Consider the following 25054-nt stretch of genomic DNA (forward strand, 5'->3'; position numbering starts at 1 on the left):
TTTGAATCCTACATTATATAAATTACTTTTAACACTGTGTATCTCCCCCACAAAGTATTTATAAATTCATTCCATTAATGCCTTCCAAGTCATGGCTAAAAAGCCAAGTTATTTAGCATTTTAGTATTAACCATTGGCACAAAAGGTGACCAGGTATACTAGCACACATGCCACACATCAATGGCAAATCTCACATGATCATTACTGTTTCATACACGCTTTTTAGTTGGCAATATTTCTGTTCCCTTATCATTGCACAAAAATGGTTGGAATGGTTGTGCGTATTTGTGCACTGGTCATAAAATCTAATATCACAAATTGGTGGGAAACCGTTGCAGCTGTTGTTGGAGGACCTTTGCAGGCATAGCAGGAGATGGGAAGGATGGTGCCATATTCAAGGCACAAAAGTATCATTTTGAGGAGTCAAAAATATTTGTTGCAGCAATCATGAAGCTCTACAGCTGTAGGCTGCTGTGGGGGGACTATATTGGGTCTCAGTACATGTCTGAGGCTTGGAACAGCTTAGCCAGGGCTTTCTCTAATGCAATTGGCATCTCATGCACTGGGAAACAGTGTAGACACCACTACAGTGACCACTACAGTGACCCGAAGAGGTGCAAGCAGGCATAACTTGACCAATGGCTAGATGAGTTTCAAACTGCTAACACTCTCCAGTTGTACTAGTATACAAATCAAGCAACTTTAAATTATATGGAATGCTTTACCAAGACAGGTATGCATAATGTTTTCATGTCTCATCTTCTTTCATTTTCTATTTTACAGCTGCAGAGGAAATCTTGGTGAACAGGGAGGTATATGCTAACATATGGGAGCAGCTCAGAGAGGCAACAGGTATGACTGCAGCTGTGCAGCACAATTGACCCTGATTGTACTAAATATGTTGCAATTCCATAGATCAGTATCAACTTCAACATGCATATCTTAACTGTAACAGCAAGTCTTCATGTTGTGTTCTGTAGCTCTTGGTAATTAAATTAAGCAAATGTAATACTGCATTCAGATTATGTGGGTTCAGTTCCTACAAGTAACCTATATATTCACATTCAATAGGTATCATTTTATCATTTTTTTACATTTGAAATGCAGCAATATTGTCTTTAATACCATGTTGTTAAGATAATCTGCAGTATCTTTACAAGCATATATGGAATATGTACATATTTCAAGGATTACTTCTAACAATTCACAATAATTTTTTGGGATTGTGAAAGCTCTATAGTTACTATAACAAGAAGAACATGCTTATTATAGTAAAGCATGAATGTGATATTTCATGGTTCTTATACTCTATTTTCGTTTTTTTTTGTTCACCTAGAATCACACCATTCTCATGTCATACATTTCTGCCAAGAAACCAAATGCATTTCAGCACAGGGAGGTGGGCCAACCACTGTAGCTGTACCTGCCAACCCTCCACTGACTTCCTCACCAACACTCACCACTTCTGACACGCAACCTGGCAGGACTGCCTCTGCAGCCCCCTGCACTACCTGGTTCATCCACATTAGTTAGCATTCCCCTTGCTTCTTGTGCAGTATTGGTGGAGGTGGTGATTATTTCACCCCCCAGGAACTACAACTACCAGGGATGTTGCATAATTAAATAGAGACTGGCCTTGATGCCAGCATCAGCTGTCCGGAGAGGTTGCTCATTAAAATAGAAAATAAACTCCCATGTCAAGCAGTCTCAAAGGGAACTGAGGAAGAAGACAGTGTTGATAGTTCTGTGGGTGAAGACTAGATTCTTACTGTTCCCATGCTTGACAGCTATGTGATTCTGGTATCCCCTACCTATTCCCAAACATGGTGTCCCAAACTTTTATGTACATCACCACCCCTGTGTGTATCTTGTTTGTCCTGTTTTTTGCACTTGCTTCCTCACCTACCCTGCCTACCTGACCCTCACATTCCTATGCCCCTTCCCCACTCTGTTTGAAATCCCCCCCCAAAAAATGTGAACATGTCCCACAAAAAAATATCCCTTACATAGCTCTTCACTTCACATATGTGTCTTCTTAACATACTTGATTTGATACAATTGGCTATACAACATGATTGCATTGTTGCCACCCATCTGTGTTGTACTGACAGTCAACATTCATCACATTTTGTCTACATGTGCATATTACTATGTTGAAGAAGTGGTCATCTATAGTTCTCTCCTAATTCCCTCATGCAGATTCCTTTATTGCTTCCCTTTTGATCTTCCCTCCACTCGACCCCATTTCATCACTTTCCTATCAACCCCATTTTCACATATATAATCTGGTCAAACAAATAGAATCACACACTACACACATGGCCAGAAATGACTATTTGTCCTCTGCATTTGCGTGGAGTTTGGCATCATACACCAATGGCAAGCAGCAGTGAATGGCTGCTCATGTCCTATGGCAAAACCTGGTGAGTTTTTGCCGCTGACCACACTAGTCCAGTTATCCTCACACAATGGTGCTTAAACATGCAGTGCTATAGGAATACAGACTAATGGAAGAGTACAGTCATGACCTTGAAGCAGTTACTGTGACAGTTCTTAGACTTTTGGACATAGCAACATGTGACTTCCTATGTGAAGTGTTGACATAACTCACTTAACTGAGTTTTTTTTTTTTTGCCCATAGCATCAAGGGTCCGATTCCAGATGCATCTCACATAATTTCTTAGGGTGATATTATATGTCTATTACATGTTTAATCACCCACTTCCTAACATTTGCCACAGTTATAAGTTCTCATGAAGATGTATTGGATACTGGCCAAAACAATTATTTGCATTGACATCCATCCCCATAACTCTGACGTATTTATCTAACCTTGTTCAGATTGTCATAAGGCTGTTGTCCCTCTCTAACCCTTCATTACCCCAGTGTCCATCACTTCATGCTGCAGAGCATGGCAGCTTAATAATGAGAACAGACCAAAATCATTTAATTACAGAAAACTTTTGTTATATGTGTGTCCATCTCTCCTTGTATGCAACCCTATACTCACACCCCTCTTTACTCATGTGTATGTATTAGGCTGATGGATGCACAGGTCATATCATGTTTTCTGCATACAAACATGACTTTACTGATGGATAATACAAACATGTTACCTTATATCAGTAATGGATCATTGCTCCTATAGTGTGCAATGTTGCAAAATCTGCTGTAGGATTCATTTTGTGTCAAGTTCATGTGAAGATGGCTGAAATGTTCATCTAATATGACATGCAAACCTTCCTTACAGTGAAGAAGCATATAGCACACACTTCAGGATATCCAGCCCTACATAAATAGTTAACATATCTGCTGAGTCATACCATCATTTCAAAAGATGTACCGCAACTTGTCATTTGTAGCAAGCTGTAAATACAGTTAATTAGTAATTTGCAGTGAAGTCTGCAAACCAGCTACTAGTTGTAGAAGTGTATTAATGTATGCATTACTGATACAATTTGGGGAAGACACATACTTTAGTGCACTCATTGATAGTCACATTTGCAGCCCTGATCACTTTCACTTACCTAATGACATCCTGACACCATTTGAAAAAAAAAAAAAGAATCATCTAGATTTGAACCCTGGCTCAACTGTACATGAAACAGGAGCTTACTGGTTGTACAATGTGTGCTACAAAGAAAGCTAGGCCACAATTGTATTTTTCACACTCAGTATTGTCCAGAGTACTGATGGCCACATTTTGCCAGTGAGCCTGATTGCACGAAGGAAGATGTACTAAATTAAAATTTTCACTGTTTTTCTTAAGCAGAGAACCATATTTGCTTGGCACTTAACACTGTGCAAATGAGAAAGGCATAGACAGCAGTTATTTTTGGAATACACCTTTGACCAATACATTGCAAAGATAAACTGCAACATGTATGTCATACTATCTGCCAGCAATTTCTCCCATATCATGTCATCTGATATTGTTAATCCTCGTTCATTCCTTAAGTATGGGTATCGGTTCCGACCTCGGAACTGAGCCAGCCATCTTCCAAGCTCACATCAGCTACAAACTCTTGAGCTAAAACACTTACCCAGAATTCCCCTGTCCCTGTTACCACAGATTTCGTTTGCCACATCACCATTCTGTCGTGTCAAGCTACTTCTCTTGAGTTAAGTACAATAATTTGTTGTCATACTGTCTAAAACAACTTTTTCTCTCAGAAAAGTTTCTAAATTGTTTTCTCTTACCTTATCGCATTTAGCGACTATCACTTCTTAAAATTTTTCAATCTTTTTTACCGCGAGGTGTTTTCTTCTATACCATCGTTGGTAGACCCCTTTTCTTCATTACCTTTGGGTATTTCTTGTACCATTGCTGGTATTCTTTCTGATTTCCTTCTTTTCTATCATGGATAAAAAAGGTAGTCCAGGATTTAAGAGATGTTCAGATTGTGGCCATAAATTACCTACTTCAGATGCACATTCTCTGTGTGTCTATTGTTTGGGTGTGTCTCATTTATCACTTGATCCGCCCTGTGGAATTTGTAAGAACTTCTCTAACAGGACGTCGATTGAAAGGAAAAATAAATTGTTACTGAAGGGGCTACTCAAATCTCCTTTTTCATAGGCTGTTTCTGGGTTGGAGGCTTCAACCCTTCCTAGATCCCATAAGAAAAAGACTGATGATCTTTCAAAGGCCAAATCTCTTCCTTCATCCCTGGCTGGGGACTCCCATCAACCGAGACCCAAGAAGGCTAAGCTTTCTACTTCAGATCTGACTCTTTTGGCCCCAGCGCTTTCGGTGCCTAGACCCTCGGCACCGAGGCCATCAGCACCATCTGTGACTTTGGCACCAACTAGCATGCCCTTTACCATATCGGTAGCGAGGGGCTTCTCGGTTCAGACCTCTCTACCTGCACTGACTATCCAGTCGGCGCAGACTGTAACCACATTGGCTTCAATACCTTATCCGGAACCAGCAACTCAGTTACTGACACCAATTTTTTCGGTCCTAGCCTTGGCATCGACAACCACTTTGGCACCGACCTTACTGTCGGTGCAGACCATGACTTCGGCACCGATGATTTCCTCAGTGCAGACACCTGTAGTACAGTCTCTTATGGCACCATTGTTTTCAGTGTAGACTGGTGATGTGGGCACCGAGCTTGTCCCATCTGTGGATAGACCTGACTCCCCCTCAACTGTGCCCATGAAATCCACTAGAAGCCTCTCTGAACATGATGTGTTGTGTCTTGTGGATCAAGTGCTTTTGGCCAGAGGTATCCCACCCCCCTGGACCTATCCTTCCTTGGGAGATGATCACCCTTCGCCAAAGACCCCTACTTATTCTCCTCCTTCATTGCCTTTGAAGCCCCTTGATATAGTACAGTCTTCCCCCTCTACAGTTCCCTTTATGGACCTCACTAAGGAACCGCAGTTGCCTTCATGGCAGAAGAGTTTTGCTACAACCCAGGATGTCAGCTGTGGCATATGTAATTTGGTGTTTCACAGCCATCCAGGGACTCTGAGTCAGCAGGATGAACCACTTAGGGGAGGGGTGACCCATGTCCTGGACACTCACCCCTCTTCAGGTGGACCGGCCTTCCAACTAATGGAGAAGTCTTTGGTGTCTGCTGGCGATACTGTGCTGTCAATCTCCCCGCCCTCCTCTGCATCACAATGTACTCTCTACAGCCCCCAGTGTGTTCACAAAGTGCATGGCAATTGTCACAGCTTACTTGCGACTACAAGGATTCCAGGTGTTTCCATACCTAGATGACTGGCTCATCTCTGCCCTCACCAGACATCTATTGGAAGAAGCCCTGGCAAACTCTCTTCTCATTTCAAAAAGGCTAGGCATATCCATAAACTGGCAAAAATCCAGTCTCACCCCATCTCAGTCCACAGAATTCATAGGGATCATATTGGATACAAAGAATTGCAGACCATCCATTCCAGAGCACAGAATTCTAAGGATAAAGCAACAACTGATCCCAATCCTTTCAAGGGAGAAATCCACAGCTCACTCTGTCCTACAGCTGTTGGGTTCCATGGCAGCCTCCATCACCATTGTCCCCCTGGCCAGGTTTCACATGAGGCTTCTACAATGGCTACTGCTCATGCAATGGTATCCTTTTCAGCATCCTCTTTCAGCCAAGATTCGAGTAACTCACAGGTGCAAACAGGATTTAAATTGGTGGATGACCCACAACCCATTACAGTGGTTTCGCCCCTTCTCCCCTCAGCAGCGCAAGGCTACAGTGACCACAGATGCCTCCCTGATGGGGTGGGGGGGGTCAATGTCAGGGTCAGACAGTCCAAGGCACATTGGAGGCCCAACTGCATACAAATGTTCTAGAGCTGAGGGCGGTGCTTCTGGCGTTGCAAGCATTACATCCCCTGCTGCTGTCTGGGGTTATTGTGATACAATCAGACAACATGGCTGTGGTCTGGTACATCAACAGACAGGGCATAACCAAATCTTACCCCCTTTGTCGAGAGGCCATGAGGATATGGCAATGGGCGATGGCTACCAACCATTTTCTTCTAGCAACACACATTCCCGGGAGTTCTAATGTGATAGCAGACAGACTCAGCAGGTGCATTCTGCAACCTCACGAGTGGTCCCTGAATCCCTTGATAGCGGCGGAGATCTTCCACCGCTGGGGCCGTCCTTGCTGTGACCTCTTTGCATCCCCGACCAACTACAAATGCAGAACTACTTCACCCTGATTCCCCCACCGGGACAGTCACCCAGGGACATTCTAGTCCATGATTAGCTCTCGAGTCTTCTTTATGCTTATCCACCTCTTTCCCTCATTCCCCAATTTCTGAAGAAAGCCCATCGGTTGAAGAGCAAGGTGATCCTCATAGCACCATATTGGCCTCGTCAGATTTGGTTGCCCTTCCTTTGGCCTCACCTGCTAGATCAACCACGGATCCTCCATCCAATCCCAGGGTTGATCTCCCATCTGCAGAATCTGATTCATCCCACCTTGGACAGCCTGGAGCTCACAGCTTGGCTCCTTCAATTCCTTTGATTGCCAGGCGGAATGATCTTTCCTTACCAGTACAGGACATTCTTATTGCATCTCATAAGTCTTCAACTAGAATTACGTATCTAAGGAAGTGGAAAAGATTTACCTGTTGGCAGAAAGAAAAGCAAGTAGATCTTTTTCCGCACCAGTGTCGATAGTACTAGAGTAACTAGCCGATCTATTCCAATCGGGTCTATCGGCTTCTACCATTAGAGTTCATTTGGCTGCAATATGAAATTCCATGAGGGTGTCCAAAACTCCTCTCTTATGTCACACAAATTATGCAAGACCTTCATAAATGGTGTGAATCATCTGAAACCCCCTTTTAAAGAACCTATTCAGCCATGGGATCTGTCATTAGTTCTACAAGCTCTGACACTGCCTCCTTTTGAACCAGCTTCTTCATGTGACCTCAAATATTTGTCATGGAAAACCTTGTTTTTGGTTGCCATTACTTCTGCCAGACATATCTCTGAGCTTTAAGCATTATGCATCAAGAGTCCATACTTGATTTTTCATAGAGATAAAGTGTCTTTGAGAACTAATCCTTCCTTTCTGCCAAAAGTGATCTCTGAAATGTCCATTAATCAAACCATTGAATTGCCAGTTTTCTTCCCTAATCATTCAAACAGAGGAGACTGTTGCCTACATACCATAGATATTCACAGGCAAATTCACTTCTACTTGATTAGGACTAAGACCTCTTGTAAATCAGACCAGTTATTTTTGGCCTATTCTGGACCTAGATTAGGATGTGCTGTTGCTAAGGTCACATTGGCTAGATGGTTGAAAGACCTTGTGACCTTCATTTATACACAACGTAATATTTCTTTGCCGACTATCATCAAGGCTCATTTGACAAGGTCGGTGACAACTTCTGTTGCCTTCCATGCCAGAGCTTCTTTACATGACATCTGTGCAGCTGCAACCTGGGCTATGCCTCATACCTTCATCAATCATTACAAATTGGATTTGGCCTCCAGGGTTAGAGCATCCTTTGGTTCTATGGTGCTCAGAATGTCCTTCCATGAGAGCCTCCCAGGAATAGAGGTAGCTGGGGACTCTGCCCCATACATAAGGAATGATCAAGGATTAACAATATCAGATAAAGAAGTTATGTCTTACTATAACGTTCCATCTGTATTGTTGATCCTCGTTCAGTCATTACGACCCTCCCTCCTCCCCCCTCCTGTGGCTTCTAGTGGATCTCACCATCCGGTTCTTTTAGGTCATTTGACCAGAGGTAGCCTCTACCTTCTTTTGACTTGCAAACTCAATTTGAGGTAACAGGGAGAGAGGAATTCTGGGTAAGAGTTTTAGCTTGAGAGTTTGTAGCTGACGCGAGCCTGGAAGATGGCCGGCTCGGTTCTGAGGTCAGAACCGATACCCATACGTTATGACTGAATGAGGATCAACAATACAGATGGAACGTTATGGTAAGACATAACTTCTTTTTTCAAGCCTGACACATGAAGCATTAAAAACCAACAGATGTATTTTGCAGTTAACACCAATCAGTCATTTACTGTATATCCCTATTTATGCAGTTTGTCAATGAGCAGCAGTGTACACTGCTACTTCACATTTCCAAGTGGAATGCCTGAAATTTGGATCATGCATATGCTAATACTTTGCCATCATCCACACAAATCACCTTTTTGATGATGCACTTTGTGAAGTGGTGTTTAGCATGTCTAATTTTGATTACTAGAATGTAATCCTCCAATACATGGAAATGCATTCATAAACAAAAGAGAAGGACAGTGACATGTGTGCTTAACTGAGCACATACTTTCCGATATTCATGTGTGCCCTGCAGCAATGCACTTGCAAATGATATATCAGTACTTGGGCCATTGTCAAACAGACTCCAGAATTACAGAACATACTGCATTGTTACATTTGGTATAGGTTTATAGTGACACTAGACATTGGTCATCCATGATCATATCCCATTGATATTGTCAGTAAATTGTATTAATGTGGACATACCATCATCAGAATATGAAGACATATAACACCATTATTGCACTACTACTGTTTCCAAAGTGTGTGTGTGTGTGTGTGTGTGTGTGTGTGTGTGTGTGTGTGTGTGTGTGTGTGTGTGTGTGTGTGTGTGTGTGTGTGTGTGTGTGTGTGTGTGTGTGTGTGTGTGTGTGTGTGTGTGAGACTCATCTATACAACATCATAAGAAACAGGTACATATCTGCCTCACTTCTGCAATATGCATTCATGACAGCTTCTTGGTCAGGATGAATTTCTATGTACTTCTGAAAATTGTGCTTGCAGAATCGTACCACAAGACCTGGCTCTCTCATTACAGTATATGTTATCTGAAACACCATGATGATGTCATCCCCTATAAAGTGCACTGTGATAGCATTAAAGTCAGACGTCTTGGTGGTGTGAATATTAGGTACTGTGTTCTGTAGCTTGTATAACTAGATAGGAAGGAGTTCTAGTCTCGCAGTAATTAATGTGTGTGTGTGTGTGTGTGTGTGTGTGTGTGTGTGTGTGTGTGTGTGTGTGTGTGTGTGTGTGTGTGTGTGTGTGTCTGTAGTCAGAAAAGCACGAGTCCAGGTCCTGACACTGTTACGCAAGTAGCCTTTAAACTGCTACATGACTCTAGAACAATTTAATACAGCCCTCCCAACATCTTCTTCTCAGCATACACTAATGATGCCATCCTCTATAAGGTGCACTGCATTCAGAAGATGCCCTTACATTGCTACATGACTTCACAACAATTTCATACAGCCCTGCCAACATTTTCTTCTCTGCATATACTGGTGATGTTATCCTGTATAAAGTGTACTCTGATACTGTTAAAGACATAATTGTGCAGTGGTTCTGGCATTAATTACTGTGTTCTATAGCTTGTGTAATTAAATAAGTAGGGGCTTTAATTTCCACAGCAGTCAACTTGAGTGCATGTGTGTCCCATCATTCAACTATTAACCTGTGTCTCACCCACCAAGCCCGTAAGGTGCAACACTCAAAAAACAAATTTTCTAGTCATTGGAGACTCAACAGTGAGACACATGATGTCCCACTCACCAGGTTAGACAAGGAGAAAGCCACAGTCAGCTGCCTGTCCGGTGCCAGGATTTGTCAGATCACACATGCACTCAGCAGCAAGTACCATTATGACTCTGTCATAATTCATGTTGGAGTAAATGACCTGAGATGTATCTCACTGGACTATATGAAGAGAGGCATGATTGAGTCTCCAAGTACATTTCCCAGGCAAGTATGTGTCCATAGCCTTGAGCAACATATGACCCTCACCTAGAATGGTGTCATAGAGTAAACAAAAAAATGATTCATTTCAATGATCGGCTTAATTTTTGATGTCATTCAAAGGGGATCCAGTTCCTGTCAGCCTGGGAAGCCATGGATGGCAAATCTCGCTGCTTTGCCAGAGACAGTTTGCACCTGGCATCTTTAGGCTTGAGGTTGGTGACAAAGGCTCTTGCCTCCCCCATAGTGCCTTTTTTTAGGCAATGTCTGGAAAACAAACTTACCAATGTGAAATCTGCCAATCATAACAACATAAGGGTCATACTGCTAAATGCTAGAAGCTTAAATCAAAAACTGCACACCCTGGAAACATTTATATCACTGGAAAATGTCTGTGCAGTCACATAGACCTGGATCAAGGCCTCAGAGAGTACCCCACAATGCCTTCCACACCTTCAGACTGCAAAATGAACATGTGAGAACCAAAGGAGGCAGTGTTTATGTCTATATTAGAGATAAATTCACTTTCCTTGTAGTTAGACTGGACAACTCCATGGAGTTATTCCAAGTTTAGGTTATGTTAGGTAAGGGCCTCATTCAAGTCATAGCCAGTTATAGATCCTGCTCCATATGAAGCACATGAAGCCTACTTGACCAAACTGGAGACAATCAAATATTACCAAACACTCACATTATGGGGGATTTCAGTTATCTCACCATCAGCTGGGAAACCTACGCTAGCCCTAACCCGCTAGTTCAAAGGTTCCTTGACTTTGTTAACTCAAATGCCCTGAACAAATTGTTCATACCCTAACAAGTGGAACAGACATACTAGATCTAGTCCTCACTAACATGGCAAATGGATGCAGTACCGCAACTGCCGGACCCTCATTAGTTAAATCTGGCCACAAACCAGTCATCGTTGAGTTGACACTAACATCAGAACTCACAAAGGATGAAATCAGACTAAAGATCTTCACCAAGGCAAACTATACCCTCTTAGGTGAAGGTATAAATGCTTTCCAAGCCCCCAACCCTAGCTGGAAGTGGTAACTACACTGAGGCTTACACTAAAGCCCTGTACAATCACTTGCATACGTGTATACACTCAGCTGTACCAGAAAGAATCAATGCCAGAGCCCCAAGTAAAAACAAGCCATCATGGTGGACATACAGCATCAACAAACTTCATTAGAAACACAAAAAGTTGCTTTCCATGAAAACAAAAGTGACAACCCAACAATGAAAAAGCACCTTTCTTAGCCTCAACAGGAAAATAAGACTGCTCTAAGGGCCTCTTTGAGAAAAAAGTTAGCTAGCACAGCCAGGGATAACCATAAGGCCTTTTACAACTATGTGCATAGCATAAAAGGTAGGACCCAAGTATGTGCAGAACTAGTGACCAACAGTATCACACACACTGACCCCACAGAGATAGCAAACCTGCTAGTGGATAGGTTTAGCAAAAATTTCACCCCTATCTTTTCCAAATCTATCACAGACCTTGTGCCAAACTCCCGCCCCACCTACATATTTGAAGAACAGATCATCAAAGCCTTGTCCAAGGCAAAAAAAGTACAGCCTCTATGGGAACCAGACGGCATCCCAGGCTGTCTTCTAAACAGACTAAAACATGAACTAGCATCACCATTTTGTACCCTTTTCAATCATAGTCTAACCACAGGCTTTTCTCCTGTGGAATGGATAACAGCAACAGTTAATCCCCTCCACAAAGGTGGTCTAGCAACAGACTCAGGGAATTACAGACACATAAGCCTGACCAGCTACATCTGTAAGGCCATGGAATATATTGTTATGGACCTCAAAGACATAGATGACCTAAAAACACTGGATCCTACCCAATTTGGCTTTGTCAAGGGCAGATCTTGCTTGTTAAATCATGCCGATTTTTTTTTTTTGAAAATGTGACCAGGGCCATTGATGATGGCAAATCTTTTCACACAGCATACCTCAGCTTGGCAAAGGCTTTCAACACAATCCCACACTCAGTCATTACCGAAAAACTTAGCAAACTGAATGTAAACCCCTTCATTGTAAGATGGGTTGCTCACTGGCTCACAAACCAGGCACACACTATCAAAGTGGGTGACTCCACATCAACCAACAGACCTGTTACAAGTGGGGTGCCACAGAGGTCATTGATGGGCCCTCTACTGTTTGGTATATATTTCTCAGAAATTCAGGTCAAAACTAAAGGTTTGTGGCTGACCAAGTCTGCAGATGACTACAAACTGAGTGCAATTATTGAATCCCCAGATGATGGCAGTATACTTCAGGAGGATCTTGCACAGACCAGCAACTAGTGTCTTAGTCACGGTTTCAAACTGAATGCAAATAAATGCATTATCATTCCTTATGGCACAAGCAATGTCCCTTCACACTATCAAATCAAGAACAATATCCTAAGTACCCATGATGTGGTAATGCGCTTGCGTTTACAACTTGACCGTGATATTAACTTCAACCACCATGTGTCTATTATGGTAAGAAATGCATTCTACATAGCACACTTGATTAGTAAAGGTATTGTTTTGGGAGCAAATGAGGTTATCACCCCTCTATACAAAGCACTAATCCCGCCCATAACTGAATGCAAAACCCCTTTTGGCATGTATTGTATAAAGCACCTGCATGAATTGGAGAAACCTCACAGGTTTCTAACAAAGAAGATGAAGGGTCTCCAGCATGCACCACATACAGAATGACTAAAGTCTCTGTCACTTTACTCTATATTGTTTATTTATTATTTATTTATTTTACATTTGTTTACCAGGAGAATCTGACTTGGCAAGCCATCATATAGACTTCTTAAGTGAGATTTATGCCTGGCTTAAAGAGCAATCTCAGACCCAACCCTAATGAACTTGTTGCATATTCGTAAATCAAATGGGACTAGGGCCACCCATTCCAGGGACCTAAATATGGCCTTTGACTTGAATAGGACATGCTGGAGGGACATATTTATCTCCCAGCAACTGCCACTTCCTTGGAATAGGCTGCCTATTCATGTGAAACAGAGCACCTCTATGACACTGTTCAAAAGGAGCCTGGACGAGTGGATGGAGTTCAGTAAATTCTTAGCGGGAATAGTGCCCCAATTACTAAGTGCAACCTTGGATATTACTAATATTTCAATGGTATTACATTGGGATGAAATGGCTAGGCTTGAAATAACTGTGACCATGTCATACATGGGCTAAATTCTTGACTAGGCTTGTAAGGGCTTCAGGGCCAATAGCCTAGTAACTTCCTATGATCCTATGACCTCTGGATCAGTAGCCTAGTAATCTCCTATGATCCTAAGATCTTGAAGGCAATTTTATACCGGGATGTGAGTCCACAGCTATGACAGACATACCTACCAACATCTTCTTCTCAGCATACACTGATGATGTCATTCTCTATAAAGTGCACTCCTTCAGAGTGCAATTTAGACTTCTGTGGTGGTGCTAGTCTTACAATATATGAATTCCAGTTTGTATACCTAGACAGGGATAGTATTTGAATCTTATCTCAGTCAGCTGGTCTGTGTGTGGGTTGATGGTATATTACAGTCATTGTACAATGTTTAGAAATTGTTTTTATTTCACTTCCACACTGGAAAACCTTTTACATAGCCTCCAGAATCCAACATCAAGTTTTTCTCTCCATAATCCAACATCAAGTTTTTCTCTCTGTTCACAAAACACCCTTTCTGCTGAAACTGACAATGTCATCATCACAAAGATGCATACACACATTGTGAAGCCGGGCCCCTCCATGACCCTCTACAAGCCATATTCAGACCAGTGTATTGTGATTGCTAATTCTGTCATGGGGTGGTGCACATGTCACAAATGGATAGAGGCAGTCTGTATTAAAATCAAAAACATATGTGTATACCACAACTGTCTTCAATCACATAGATATAGTGATTTTGCTTAAATGGGATAATAATGTCTAGGGTGGTATGGGGCTCTTGGCCATTGGTCTAGTAATCTATGACCCTACGAACACTGCACATGTCAATGTCGTTGTCACCACATCTGCTATGTTGAGGTGTGGATGTACTGTAGTCTTACAGCAGTGTATTCCAATCTGTGATTTGAGATACTGTACTGATGGCTGCTGCAATCATTGGGTTACGTGTTACTTCCATAACAGCTGTAATAATATGCCTTCTGAGGATTGGGGTCACAGGATCATGCTATATATATTGTTGTCTTAATAAGGTATATGTTCTTGTAGAGGAGTATATCTATATTCAACACAGCTCTCAGTTAATCATCATAGTGGCAGGTGCAGTATGGCACAAGTGTGCATGTGTATACCTGGCATCTCAAAATGCTATCTGATATACAGCAATATTGCATCATACTGATTACATGGACACATACTCCTGGGTTCATCAACATGCTGTAATGCTATTATATACACAAACATTTCTCATTTTGAGTTTCAGTTGCAGCCTTGTTGAGTTCATTGTTTGCACTATTGTGTTGCTATTCACAAGGAGTATACAGGTGTTCTCCAGCAGCTTTGTGTGAATGTCAGTATTTGTGTCTTGTTTGTAAATGTTGTTACTCGTATGGCCAATACCTATCTCAGCCAGGGATGCTTCAGTCAAGTGTATCACTTTTGGTATAGTGAGCTCCCAGTGGATCTTGTTGGCCATACAAAACTATTCTTTGGGATGCATCCCTATTAGGATTAGACAGTGCAGACATCCCTTCAAAGTGTTCTACTAGATGCTTGTGTGATATATCATTTTGTGTTGCACCAAGTAAATACACAGCTCAGTGACAACATTGATGGCATGAGTTTGATTGTTACAGGCATGGATTGTGGCTTATATGTCATGCAAACATCTCAGCTGGCCATGATTCCCCCTGATTTAAAATCCAGGTTTCATACTGTCACTCTTAACCCCTCTAAAAAGTGGTCATTTTTGGAAGAAGGGGTCGTGAATTCCCTTATAGACTTTTGACAATCATTACAGTTGTACACATCTGTTCTTACAGATCATATATAATAAGTTATGCTCACATATTCTGTCAATGCCACAAATTAATGGTTGTAATATTTTAAAATCTTCTTTGATTGCTAATGTTTTGTCTATATTTGTCCAGGATTCTGTTGTTATGTGTCCATGATTGGTTGAGAGGTATGCTAACATGGCAGTCATATTCAAGTAAGGCACTGTGCAGATCTTCAGACTATGAACATAGGATCATAGGAGGTTACAAGGCTAACGGCCCCAAGGCCCTTATAACCATAGCCAAGTTCAACCCATGTTTCCAAGGGTGTCTGGTTCAAGCAGACACTAAAATCAGGACCTATTGGCCCTGTCCAGGAGGGACACAGGTGGAACATCTGTGGGAATTTCCAGTTATCCATCCAAATTACACTTAAATAGGGAAAATGAGGGGCTTTGTTTAACATGAATAGGACGTTTGTTCCTAACATTAGGCATCAGTTTAACAACACAAAACCTCTGAGAGGCAGATATGTCTCTCCAGCAAGTTATGTTGCTATCATAGGTTAAGGTCTGTGTGCTATTTGACTTGAAAATATGCAGCATTTCCATTAAAGCTGGATCAGAGATTGCTCTGTATGCAAGGCACATGTCGCCTCTGAACAGTCTGTATGCTACTGAGTAAAGAGACAATGATTTGAATCTGTCCACATAAGATAGATCTTGAAGACACAGAATTTTCTTTGTAAGGAACCTCTGTGGTCTCTCCAATTGCTGCAGGTGTTTGGAAAGAAACATACCAAAGGCAGCATTGTACACTATTATTGGCCTGATGATGGAAGACTACAGGGGGGAGGTATAACCTCTTTTTTGTGGAGGCAATGCCCTTACTTATGAGATGACCAATATGAAATATTCTTCTTACCACTGTGGAGACATGGTGATCGAAATTAAGGTTGCTGTCAACCTGTGTGCCAAGATCTCTTACCACTGTGTGCTTAGTGTATTGCTATTGATTTGGTAGTTTGCAGGAACATCACCCTTGCCAAAGGGAATGATAACTAATTTTTTACATTAAGTTTAAGACCATGACTTTGGCACCAGTCATTAGTCTACATAAGAGCTTCTTGCAGGATGTTGACGTCACTAGGGGTTTCAATGATCGCTCCCAGTTTGCAGTCATCAGCCAACTTTGTCAGCCACAGTTAGTGCAGTTTCTGGTTTAGACACCTAGCTTTTAGCTGTATAATCTTGAAGTTGTGTTTAGAGGGTATTTTTACATCGGAAATTTTGTTCTTGTGACATTGCCTAAAAAGGCACTATAGGGATAGCAAGAGCCTAAGCCAGTAACTGTAATTCCAGGGATGACAAGTGAAGACCATCTCTGGCAAAGTATCAAGGTCTGTTAACAATGTCATCCCATGCTGAAAGATACTGGATCCCCTTTGAATGACACCAGAAACTAAGTCAGTTGTTGAATTCAATCATGTTTTGTTTGTATTGAGGTATCATCCTAGGCGAAGACAAAATTCTCCTTAAGGCTAGGGACATACCTGCCTGAGACACATAATCAGAGAGCTTGGTCATGTCTCTTTTCATAATATCCAGTGAGGTATGTCTCAAGTCATGCTCACCAACATGAACTATGACAGAGTTGTAACAGTGTCTGTTGTTGAGAGACTTGAATGCATTTGTGATGTGGTGGATCCTGGTACCCGACAGACAACTGACCCTGATGTTTTCCTTATCCAGTCTGGTGAGAGGAACATCTGCGTGTCCCACAAGTGAGTCGCCTATGACTAAGCCATTTGTTTTTGTGTTATCCCTTAGGGGCTTGACTGGTGAGACACAAGTGTGTGATATATTATGCGTACTCTGTTCTGCAGAGGATGTATTATGTGAAGCATGCTTGTGTTTGTGTTTGGGAGGTCTCTGATTTTTAGGTAAGCTTCTTGTAAGAACCTCTGCATATGTAGGTTTATGTGTTGTTGTTTTAGTAGGTGCAGCAGGTGAGGTGTGCATGCTGAATCCTGCTTAGTATCAGATGAACTGGCTGGTGAATGGGAGAGCCTGGATTCTAGGTTTTTGATATAGATGCATCTCTCACATAATGGATTTGTGTGGACTAGAAGACGTGGCTTGTCAGTGTAAATGAGGCAATTGCTACATTGCCTCAGGATGCCCATGTTTACCAGGCTGGCTGGAGACTCTGTGAAAAAATGTCCATCCATAATGCTAGGTAAGTTGATGTGGTCAGAAAACAGGGAGAGGACAAGAAGGACCAGGTAAAATAGAGGACATGAGAACTGGACAAAAATATGAAGGGCTAGTGGGTAGGATCTGTGCTGATACCACAGGAGCTTCATTGAATGTATCACATGTTAGTGAGGGACAATCATGAGAACTCACAGATGGAGCACCAGCCTAGTACTAAGAGAAAATTTGCAGGTAAAAGTGCTTGCGTCTATAACCACCACTGGTGCCCACCTCTGCACTACAGTTTGCAATGCGCAAACACTGTGCTTATGTAACAAATGAGCTCAAACTGATCTAAACAAATTAACAAATAAAAAAGCTGAACACGGAACCCTATTCCAGCAGCCTTCAATCAGATAAGTTCTAACTGCACACTCCTGCCATTAGGGTGCTGGGGAACCCTTAGTGCTCAAGTTATACAAATAGAACTAGATTCAGCAGGTCCAAATCTAGTATATGCTACGGCAAACAAAGCACAACATTTTCAGAAAAAAAAACAGTTCAAATAAACTGTGATATGGGAAAAATGCAGTTCAAAATTACAGTATACAGTGAAGAATTCTACTTAAGTTTTGCAGAGATCAGCAGATGGCTTGAATTTGCTTATGTAGCAAATGACAGCAAACTGATTTAAGCAAATTAACCAATAAAAAAGCTCAAAACTGAGCCCTGTTACAGCAACCTTCAATCAGATGAGTTCTAACTGCACACTCCTGCCACTAGGGTGCAGGAAATGCTCTTCAACAAAAGATGGCTTGGTTTATCGCCCAAGTTATACAAACAGAGCTATATTCAGCATGTCTAAATCTAGTTTATGCTACAGCAAACAAAGTGCACCAATTTCAGAAAAAAACAGTTCAAATAAGCAGGCACAATAGGCATTCAATTAGCAATTCCCAGCTCAGAAGGGCAGAAGATACCCTCTCCTCCCACAAGAGTGTAGATCACAAACATTATTAATGTAAAATAATTGGCCTGAAGCCCAAGTGCTTAAACCAAAAGCTTAGAAACACATTTACAATTTAATCAGGATAATAATAAGCAGGAAAAAATGAAACAGAATAAATGTAAGTGAACACTTTTAAAAACATGCAGCAAATGCAAAATTAAGTAATAAAGTAGGAAGAAACATGAATGCAGTAAACGCAGCTGAATAAAGTGCATTTTTTAGGTTACATGGGAATGGAGGAAATAGAAGATAATTCAAGGTTGAGAAACTAAGAGGGTGGGCCTAAACAAATGATCTCTCTGTACTCGGTAGAATGAGCTGATGAGATTGGACTGGGAGGAGTGTCCAAAATTAGATTTGTAGTAGGGGTGGGCAACTCAAAAGTCACCAAATTTAACAACGCAACAACACAACAATGATTGGGAGGTGGGTGGTAAAAATAAAATGCAGCCAGAAATCAGCAATATTCAGGCAGAGTAGAGCAAGCAAGCCAAACAAACACTTCAGATAAATAAATATTTCTAACTAAAAGAGGAATGCAGTTTCTCACCTCTTCCTACTAATTATCTGATGTTATTCATGGTTTACCTTCATTAATGTGAAAATGTAATGTGCAATCACGGTATTGTGTGACTTTAAATGGTGGAAATAGTAATGTGTATGATTTAAAATGTCAAAAATACCTTAGTGAAATATCCAATTCGACCATTTTTGAACTCTGTGCAAATATTGCAGTTGTAGTGCCTTTTGTGAAAAATCAGCAAGCCACAAGTGTATAAGATTTTGTGATATCCTATCCAGAAACCATAGAAAAGAGGTTTCATAATGCGTAACTCCTACATAAAGCATAATGCTTTTAAACAGTTAAACGTGTGATTCATAACTCTACAATGTTATAAAACCTGTAACCGTGTGAGAAGAAAGTACTATCTGCCACCTAAGCTGAGTAATAGGTGTTCAGCTCAGAACAAAACTTGATGAATATCATTCCATGCCCACCTGTAAAGATTTAAAAAGCACAGTGTTGTGTAACTAATTTTACAAATCCTATTGGTGTAAACTCTTCCCTGTTGTACAGCAATCTCTCAAAAGCAGTTTCCTTATCTAGAAAACATCTCCTTTTAGGTGAAGACAGCAAACACAATAAATGTCTATTTCTAAGGTCCTCTACATGTTTTTTTTCCGAGTTGTATGGCATGCAAAACATCTAGCAGGAAGAGATTTTGTTTGCCCATCAAGCTACATAATCTCCTATGCCAACCTTCCATGGCATTTTGACTATGAGGGTAACCCATTCCAAAAGTATCATGCTGGTTCCAGAATGAGATGTCAAAGAGTGGTGGCAACCTCTCAGATGTTATACCAAGCATACTGTACCTCCTTGTCCTACCAAAAATATAATTTTCTTTGAAAAAGGTATATAGTGCTTTTCCACTATCTGGCATACAATTCTCTATCTCTGCAAATGTACTGGCAATGTCGTTAGGCACAATGAATGCTAAGGCCAGTATTTCTTTACATAACATAGAGAATGCTACACTACTCCCAAAATCAGAGGCTAAGTGCAACTTCTGAATTTGGCGCCACACAATCTGGCACAAATGGAACCGGCATCCCTTAGTGGCAGTGTTACTCAAATATCTTTTAATACAATTTACAGCTCCACATTTAAAGTCTGTCAGTATCATGTTAGGCAACAACTGCAAGTCATAACGGGTGCATAGTTCCAGTATAATTCTCCAAAAGGTATCATAACGCTCTTCTGTTTTACTAGGTAAGATACTACAGGAACAACTTTCCTACTCTGACTGCTGTCCAAAGCACAATGAATACTGTACACCTGGTGACATTCCCTTGTGCTAATTGGAAATGTACCATCACCCAGTATATATTCAGATGCACATAACATTCTTAGATTATCCTCATTAGTGAGTACTGCTACATTATCAACCCCTTGCACATCATTAGCATGTTGTTTGATAAAACAATGATTTTTAATAGGTATCATCTCTGGTGTTAGCTCCCTCAGAGAATGCATGTCTTTAAAAGTGTCAATCTTCTTTTTATATCTAATTCTAGATACACTCTGTTTCAAAGCCATCGTGTTGGGTAACTCACTTATGACAGCTGCACAGGTGGTTGCTAGCACTTCAGAGACTACCTTACACGGGTCTTCTCTAGAGTGGTCTGCTTGTTGTTTTAGTTGTTTTCATACTTTAACGACCTCTGCCTTTACAATGTCTGGGGCATGATAATGGCTACTGCTTTTTAACAGTTTATACCCTTCGGAAGAGCTTTCTGTTACACACCTCTCTTTGCACCTATACCTATTTTTATGAATGTAGCACCAATACAACTAGTACAACTAGTAGTTGATGTCCCTCTTATGTTTTTAATGTCTCATATGTAGCAGTCACTGTTCCAGGTGTGTACTCCACCATACCTGCTTCCTCATTCTGAAATGACACATTTATATAATGGTCCGTAATACTTTTAAATATTACTTCACATTTATACAATATTACAAGCATGGAGTTTACCTGCATCATTGTTAAATATTTCCTTCAGCTGTGCAATAATCCAATGTAATAATTTTGCTCCGGTGTATATATTTCCTTAACAAAGTGTACTCTGTGAATGTCAGACCGAGGTAGCGCATTTACGCATTTTATTGTGCGACCGTGCATTACCTTGATAGGATCTGGGCAAAAGTTAAATATTCGAATGGCACAGCACATTCGTATAACAGCCATTCGAACAAATGTGGGTCATCATTCTGTGTTCTTGCTGCTTTACTTTACCACTAACGGATGACAGAGAAATGACATACGATCTAATGAAGGTAAGCTGTTATTCATTGTTTGCAAAGAAATTCTGTGACAACATGTTTACATGACCTTAGCCAAAACCTCTTCCAACGGAACAGAAAACGTAAAGCAAAGCAAATGTAACACAAGCATAAGATTTAAAATAGAAGTTAGAAGTAACCAAACCTTAAATGAAAAACTTCAATTCAAAATAAAATGCAGCCAGAGATCAGCAATATTCAGAGTACATGCCACATACCCCCTATTGGATATACTGTCCTTGTTAAATATCCTCTTCAGTGAACATGTTAGTGATGTTTATATCACAGCCATTGACCTCCACTGACATGTTATATTGTGTGACTGTTACATATTTACTATCATGTGTATTGATATCATATACTCACACAGGAGGTTTAAACAGCAGTATGTACTCTGCTGCCCATATATATGTGCTTAATGTTATGCTGCTGACTTGCCTTTGAAGTGCACATATATTGACATGTCCTATGTTAGGGACATTGCCGTATTTACATGCTCTCTTCCTCTTTATTCATTCATATCATTCATATCTGTGTACATTTTCATCAGCACACTTTCCCTGCCTAGTATGTTTTCTTGTATTTGTCCATGTTTTCCCCTCCATTATTTCATTCTGCAAATAATTATGGTTGTGTACATCAGTCAATTTCTTCCTGTTTTATTACTGGTGTTATTGCAATATTTTAACTCTTGGTAGTCATTGTGGCTTTCGGCACAATCTCACCAAGCACGTTTGCTTGTAGGGAAACTTGAATGCTTCTTGCTCCTGTAGCCATGCTGCTCTGCACAGTCTCTCCTAGCAGCAGCAGTGTTGCTGGCCACAAAACCTTGCTTGTATTCATGTAAGTGTGATGAGCAGCATGTAAATGTGATTAGTGCTGCTGCTCATCACAATGACTTGTAAAATCGGTGCAAGGCTTTGCGCAAAGCCTGCGCAGAGATTATTGAATTCCCAGGTATCTCTAAAGTTAATGTAATCTTTTTCAGTGAATAGACAACACAAAAAGGTGGTAGGGATATTCTTGATTAGGCTAACAGCTTAAGGGCCCTTACAAGCCTAGCTAGTATAACCCGATTTTATCCAATATATGGCCCTAGGGGCAAGTGGATGACGTGGACTTGTGCCTGTGTATTGAGTATCTTACAGACTGTCCTTGTCCATAAGGGACAGAGGCACTAACTATCTCAGGTGTGAATTGGTGAATCCCAATCCATTGATTCAAACTGCATTTGAAGAAAGTCTGGGAAGGGCTCTGCTTAATGTTAATAGGAAGCCTGTACCAAAGAAGGGACCATCTCTAAGACACATATCTGTCTCTCCAGCACATTTTGTTTGAGTCACTAAGTTTAGATCACTAGATTAGGTGACACTTGTGCTGTTTGACTTGCAGATGTGTAGCAGTTCTATTAGAGCTGGATTTGGAACTGCCTTGTAAGTCAGGCTTAGGTCATCCCTTAACAGTCATTAGGAGACAGAGTAAAAGGATAGGCCTTTTAGTCTATCTGCATAGTTCATGTTGTTTGCACTGTGTATTTTCTTTGTGAAGAACCTTTGAGGTCACTTCAGTTGCTGTAAGTGCCTAGTCAAGCACATGTCAAGTGATGCATTGTACTCAATTATTGGTATAATGAGGGCTGAGTACAGCAGGACTATAATTTCCTGTGGCTCTGAATGCCATGCCATTACTTGGAAGTTGTGCTACATAAAAGGACTTCCTCAACACTGTGTACACATGGTGGTAAAAGTTCAGGCTCCTCTCTATCTGTGACCTATCAGGCCCTCTGGAGTTGCTATTTAATTGCGACTTCCAAACAGGCTTTGTGCCTGATGAATGGAGAACTGCAACCAACATCCCTCTGCACAAAAGTGGGCCAGCTACAGACACTGGAAACTACAGACCCATAAGTCTCACTAGCCTTATATATAAAGCCATGGAAAGAATTATCATGGAAATGATAAAAAAATCTTATAGTAACCCTCCAAACACTGGAATCAACCCAATCTGATTTTGTCAAGTCCTGGTAATGCCTATTGAATGTGGTGGAGTTCTTTGAGAAGGTCACCAAAACAATGGACTTCAGCAAAATTGTTCACACTGCCTACCTTGACCTGGCCAAGGCATTTGACACAATACCCAACCAGGGCATTGTTGACAAACTCAATAGGTTAGGTACCAACCCGTGTTACCTGATGAATAGCCAAATGGCTCAAAGACAGTAACCAGGAAGTTAAAAATGGGGAGTCCACCGCTACAAAAAAGCTAGTCACAAGTGGAGTACCACATGGATTGGTCCTTGGACTGTTCCTTTTTGGTATTTACTTCTCTGAAGTCAAGGCCAGTGTCAATGGTCACCTGTTGACTACATTTGCAAATTATTTCAAATTGGGAACTGTCATTGAATCCCACACTGACACAAATGTTCTCCTGGAAGGCCTGGCACAAACAAACATGTCGTGTCAGAGCCATGGGCTAAAACTAAATGCCAAGAAATCCATAATAGTATCCTACAGGAAGTCATCCACCCCTCATAACTATCATATTGACAACACAGCTCTTAGAGTTGACCCAGAAGTTAGGGACTGAGGGACAGACATAGACAGTAATCTAGCTTTTGACCATCCCATGTCTACAGTAATGAAAAACTCATTCTATGTTGGCAAACATATAAACAAAGGTATGGCATCTAGGTCCAAGGAAGTCATTATTTCACTGTATTCAGGATTCAGAAGACCTATCACTGAATACAATGCCTTCTTTGGTATGTACCTAACCAGGCATATCCAACAATTGGAACATCCACAGAGGTTTCTCACTAAAATAATCCATGGCATAAATAAATGTCTTATGCAGACTGCTTCAAGGCCGTGTCCCTTTATTCTGTCTCCTACAGGTTGTTTAGGGAAGATCTATACCTGGCATATAGGGCATTGTTAGACTCCACTCTGATGGACCTCCTGCATATCCACAAAACAAACAGCACCAGAATTACCCATTCTAAAGACTTAAGCCTTACCTATGATATAAATAGGACTTGCTGGAGAGATGTGTTATTTCCCAGAGACTACCCCCTTTTTTGGAATAGGCTCACTATCCATGTGAAGCAGAGTTCCTCTTTAAACCAATTCTAATGTTACTTGGGCAATTACATGGGGAACAGGAAGCTCATCCCTGGTTTAGCACATATATCTCTAATGCACACAGGCTACCTGTAAATGGTTCATTTCCCAGGCCCCTGCTTGTAAATGTTTCATCTCCCAAGCCCCTGCTTACACTTATCAAGAGAACCAGAACTTGTCAGAGATTTGGGATATGTGACTGTGGTTAAAACGGCCCTTGTGGTCATTAACCTAGTGAATACCTATGAACCTATACTTAGATCTCTCTCCTCTGAGTTTACTCTTATGGGTGTGGTATTGATGTTGTAATTTGGAAGAGTATTTGGCTTCCCAAAGGGTTGATAATGCATTTTTTTACATTTAGTTTTAGGCCATGGTTCTGGCACCAATCATTTGTTTGATCTACACTCTCCTGAAGGATATCTACATCATTGTGGGATTCAATGATTGCCCCCCCACTTGCAGTCATTAGCAAACTTTGCCATCCAGAGGTCCTCCACATTAGCCTTGAATTCAGAAAAACATATTCTGAACAGGAGAGTTCCCAGCACTGAACCATGTGGCACACCACTAGTAACTGACCACTCACTGAATCTGGATTCACCCACATCAGCCATGTGCCCCGTATAAGCCAATTGACTAGCTATCTGGTGATATATTGATTTATGCCCAGTTTTA

This window comes from Protopterus annectens, chromosome 2.part2, assembly GCF_019279795.1.
Source record: "Protopterus annectens isolate FY-2018-M chromosome 2.part2, PAN1.0, whole genome shotgun sequence".
Classification (NCBI taxonomy): Eukaryota; Metazoa; Chordata; order Ceratodontiformes; family Protopteridae; genus Protopterus; species Protopterus annectens.